General features: G+C 30.2%; 1 long non-coding RNA gene across 1 annotated transcript; it reads right to left on the bottom strand.

Moving 5' to 3' along the window:
• Positions 1–291: 291 nt before the first annotated feature.
• LOC114127031 (uncharacterized) lies at positions 292–5,619 on the bottom strand. The gene is made up of 3 exons (XR_007603383.1): positions 5,522–5,619; positions 5,322–5,453; positions 292–4,448 (listed from the first exon to the last, which is right to left on the bottom strand). It is a non-coding gene; the product is annotated as an uncharacterized LOC114127031 (long non-coding RNA).
• Positions 5,620–6,000: the final 381 nt, after the last annotated feature.

Below are 6,000 nucleotides of genomic sequence, written 5' to 3'. Positions count from 1 at the left end.
ATTTTTAATACCTATGTATATTTTATATAATATTGTTATGTTAAAAACTTTGTATTATTATCCTTGGAAGTCTATAATCTGTTGGTTGTCAGTTTATTTTTGTAAATTTTGTGCTGTTCAACAATTAAATTCCAAAAACTATCGTTTATGTTAAATTTCTAAAATTGAGTTGTTAGCAGCGGATTTACGTCTTATTCATCAAAAAAATATATTCAATAATATTGTCAATTGTTCGTCACATTATATTACATACATATTACATAGTCATAACTCATAATATAAGTATCAGTAATAATAATATAAGTTAAATATTTTTAATCAGGCTGAATACATGTTACATACAGCGTTGTGGATTATGAAATGTGCTGTTAAGCTATCTCATAATGTTTCTTTCGACAGTCAAATTTTTAAGTTTGATATATTTTGTGTTGTTTTAAATAGTGATGTTAAACCTTGTGAACATTTCAGCCTCGCGCTGAATCAGATAAGAATTGTTAAAAACATGTATACATCATGCAGAAAGGTTTTGGCTTCACCCTCGCGCTGAAACGTACTAGGATCGGGAAATAGGTTCTTTACCAGACTTGGTACGCAATTCGTATGCACCGCAATATCCGGTTAAGTGTCTAATTAACCGGTAGAATTTAGCCGGTTAAGTGATGGTTAAATATTTTTGTGATTTTAACTTAACTTTAATTTTTTATATTTTAAAGGAACCAAAGAACATAAACAATGAATTTACTAATTTAACAAATTTCACTTTATTCGAATTAATCAACGAAATAAAAAAAATGAATATGTCAATTGACTATAGTCAAGATATCAATATCAGAACACGTGATGTGTCCAAAATTGATATAGCTGTAGATGCAGCATCATTTTTGGTTGGAATCATGCAGACGTATTTGGGTAATAATAAACAAAAAACATCAGAATCACCGGCAAGTGTTAATATTGTTAATAATATTTATAACAATCATACATTCAATCATTCAAAATGTGAACAATGCAATTAAAAAAAAAAAAAACGAGTTCAAAACCATAATTAATATATATATATATAATTATATAATTTCTACCGGATGACACATTCAACACGTTTCTTCGGGGCCGGCGGGCGTCGTGGTAGCTGTCTCAGTGTTGGCGGTTAGATTTTTTTTCCGCATCCCTTCGACCCCGCGTCTCCAACCATAACACCCTTTCCGACCGCTACCCATTGCCGCCGCCACTGCAGGTCCACGTCCGCTCGGCCTTTGAGTTTTTTCGATGTCCAACAATACACCGATACTATCTTCCAGTCACGAGGCCGATAAGTAGAAAATCAAGTAACGTCTTGATCCGCGCAAGGGAACCACGACCAATTTTAAAAAGTTTTAATAACATAATATAATTTTTAACTTTTGTAGCAATGGTAGGAGTACTATCCAGAGTCGAATGAGGTCCTACCCGAATAATACAATAATAAAATTAATTTAATATAATTATACTATTATATTTTATTGTGTGTAAGTTATTTGCAAAAAAATGCCACTTATGTAAGGTCCGCAAATACTTCACCAACGCTGTCACGTGAAACGTGTCACATCCGTTTTCCCTCTGCGCTTTTGTATTTTGTAAATTATTATATACTTATTGTTTAATACTCACACTCCAGTGTTTATATACGACTCAAAAAATATGGCCGCAATGTTAAAAAATATCTTATAATTGTTTACGGTTTATTTATAATAATGTTATACATATAATATAGATTTCTACTACCCGTAACAGTTGGAGAGAAAAAAAACAAAGTTTTAATTTACTCTAAAACGACGATTGTCACGTCGTATCCGACCGTCACAATGTAATTTATCGTATAATATTATACATAATATTTTTCGTATATATAAATAGGTGTATGAGACTGAAATTGGACCTCAAACAATATTATACGACTCGTCGTAAAAGTTCTGTATACCATATGGGTACTCCGTTCAACCGTCGACGAACATATTATATGTATTTTCTCATTATTATTGTTATTATTTTTTTGTTTTACTACCACCGCCGTAAGTTTTTTTTTCAACCTCAAGTACCTTATCGTATAATATTTATATAATATATTTTTTATGTATAATCTTATAATGTTTCCGTAGGCGAACATACTTGCACACACAAACACACGCGCGTACGCTGCTGTAATTTAATGATAATAATATTGTGCATGTATTTTTGTATAATATAGACACCCGCCCTCTTAGCAGCTCTCCCCATTTGCCTAACTGTATGACTATAACTAAATACTCTCCGCGCCCCTAACTATACCGCGCGGCAACAAATCGAATTCTTGATTTCTCGGAGTTTATATTTTTTTAACATGCCCGGGGCGACACGACTGTAAAACAGTCGTTGCTTTTGAGAACACTACTTAAAATAATATAATAATGCAATATCCTATAATGTGTACACTGCTGCAACAGACGTTATAGTACCACCTCCACGCCGTCTCAATCGCAGAATGTACCTCTACAACCTCCCCACATGGACTTAAACGGTGCCTTTTGCACGTTTTGTTTCTAACTCGACACACGGTCATTGACTCATAACATAATCTAAATATATGTATATGTATATTATATAGTCTGCGGTACATCAAAAATGACAAATTTGCCCACTTGGTGCATAAATTTGAAATATATAGTTCCGACGACGTCGTTTTAGCTCTTCTTGTCAACAATTTTTCAAGAGTTTAATACGTAGGGTGCACTTCTAGTATACAATTATTCAACTTAACGTTTTCCGAGACATGATAAAAACATCGTAAAACGGTATAACGAGTACATGTAAGTACCTACATACATAGTAAATTCAATGACGAATCGTGGTGGTGGTGAAATATCAAAAACGAAACCTAGAACCAATTTAAACCTACTTTTATATGCCACACAATCGAATGCTCTTTACATGAATAGTGCTGTAATTCTCAATTGCTAATATAACTACGCTATTTTTATTTTTTATGAATACGTATTTCGTGCAAAACGATATTATAAAAGACCCGCTGCAAATTTATTGAACAAAAATAATATAATACGAAAAATGACAGTATTGCCATATTTAATAATTTATGTTTAATATGTTACATGCGTATAGTAGCGCTTTTAACAATGATAACTGATAACTTTACGATCAACAACCACGATGAAGTGAGAATATTTTCATCTATATTATAAATGTAGGTAATACGAATAATATAGCACTACCGAGGAGGATCTAACTCAACCAACCTCTCGTACAAAAAATGAAATGAGTGTTACAATGTAGAATACTCCTATTATTCTTTATTTACATCGCATAATAATATTATACAGACTATACAGTTACGGAAGAAGTAAAAAAAAAAAAATGTTTCTCGCTCATATTATACATCACACCACACTGACACTGTATGAATACTATAACGTGAGCGCTAATGGACGCTTTAGGGCGTATTTAATTCAATTGTTTTACTTATATATACTTCCACGTCCGTTTCTCCCCCGTGTACTATTCTATAATCTTTATTTCTGGCATTTATTTTCTTTCATACATTTTCATTCTTTTTTATTTACCGTCTGGTGATGTAACAACGTTTTTGTTTTTATAAATATATTATAATATGATATTATCTAGCAGGCAGTAACTACCCACTATATATTGAAGACTATAATAATTATAATCTTATGTTTCTCAAATTCCGACTCTGAAACGAACGTATAACATTGTATACACATATTTTTTGTAGATTCAGGGCATACCGAAAAATCTATAACACATTGTAGCTTTCACAATAACGTCACAGCGTTTTTATTCAACAACTTGTATTTTGCATAAACATATATGACAATTATAATTATATAATTATAAATATAATATAATATTATAATTGTGTCGTATATACCTATATACCGTAAAATTTATTTTTTAATTTCCTTGTTCACTTTTGGAATGATTAAATGATTAAATGTATGATTATTATAAATATTATTAACAATATTAACAGTTTGATGTGGATCTGATTTTTTATCTTTTTTACCTAAATAGGTTTGCATGATACCTACCAGAAATGATATAATTATATATATATATATATATATTAATTATGGTTTTGCACTCGTTTTTTTTTTTTAATTGCATTGTTCACATTTTGAATGATTAAATGTATGATTGTTATAAATATTATTAACAATATTAACACTTGCCGGTGATTCTGATGTTTTTTGTTTATTATTACCCCAATACGTCTGCATGATTCCATCCAAAAATGATGCTGCATCTACAGCTATATCAATTTTGGACACATCACGTGTTCTGATCCTGATATCTTGACTATAGTCAATTAACATATTCATTTTTTTTATTTCATCGATTAATTCGAATAAAGTGAAATTTGTTAAATTAGTAAATTCACTGTTTATGTTCTTTGGTTCCTTTAAAATATAAAAAATTAAAGTTAAGTTAAAATCACAAAAATATATAACCATCACTTAACCGGCTAAATTCTACCGGTTAATTAGACACTTTACCGGATATTGCGGTGCACACGAATTGCGTACCAAGTCTGGTAAAGAACCTATTTCCCGATCCTAGTACGTTTCAGCGCGGGGGTGAAGCCAAAACCTTTCTGCATGATGTATACATGTTTTTAAAAATTCTTATCTGATTCAGCGCGAGGCTGAAATGTTCACAAGGTTTAACATCACTATTTAAAACAACACAAAATATATCAAACTTAAAAATTTGACTTGCATCCATTTTTAATTTAATTAAGTATCTAATAATTAGGCATCCACATTTAGCAATACATATAAATTAAAATTACCACACTAAATAGTTATTTATATCACATAGAACGTTGTGAACACACTAACCGATATTTACAATTTTATCTTATTTGGGTACATTTTACAGACGATTTTGATAGTTACCCTATAAGTTACACACTTATAGTTGCTATCATAATCGTTATAAACTTTTAAGACAAAACACTACTACATTAATAAAAACAGAAATATATGTATTTATTGTTAATTTTTTTGGATTCATAACTATAAATCTTGATAATAAAACAATGTATGTAACATTTAATATTATGTATTTTGTTTTAAGTGTTTATATAAAAATTACGAAACCTATCGCGCTGAATCAGATAAGGATCGGTAAAAACATGTATACATCATCATGCAGAAAGCCACGTTGAAATGTACTAGGATCGGGAAATACGCCAACGGTTGTGCGGAGAGCTACCGTGTCAATTGTAAAAACGGCTCTTAGTCGTATGCAAGATATAACAATCAACTCACTTGTTTTTTTTTTAATACTACTACAACACTTGCTGATGATAACACACACGGGCATAATAAGATCAACATTACTATCATAATAATTGTCTTCTTTGAATGACCACGATTCATTACAATTTTCGAATGGTCCATCTAAAAAATACCAAACAATTTTATTTTTTCAGTTATAAATCAGTTTTAGGCTATAATATAATATTTACCTCTATTATGGTATGCTCTTTGTACATTTTGGAACAATTTCTCAATAATAAATAATATATAATAGTTGTTTGTTTATTACTGAAATATTTGTGAAAATAACTTCTTAATGACAGTTGACGACAAAAGTCATTCAAGCCAACTTATTGTTATGTAATATATACAATTGTAAAACTACTCTTTTTTATCGATATTTATTTAATTTTGACTCCTTTAATTTTTATAAAATTGTATGCTTATTGTTTTAGAAACAACGCGATACTAACGAGGACAAGTGACGTGCCAGATTTTAATATATTGTCACCTACTAACGCAGAACCAATGAATAAAGAAAAATAGTCAGCTTATGACCACATTAATTATACTCTAAATTACAGGAACGTGTGCAAATCATATCATACAACAATTTTGTTACTTAATTTAACTAACAAATAAACATTACTGGTGATACTATTATAAGCACAATAATATAATAATATCA

Source organism: Aphis gossypii, chromosome 1 (assembly GCF_020184175.1).
Source record: "Aphis gossypii isolate Hap1 chromosome 1, ASM2018417v2, whole genome shotgun sequence".
Lineage (NCBI taxonomy): Eukaryota > Metazoa > Arthropoda > Insecta > Hemiptera > Aphididae > Aphis > Aphis gossypii.
The sequence above is the reverse complement of the archived record's forward strand: the minus strand, read 5'-3'. Positions and strand labels throughout refer to the sequence as shown.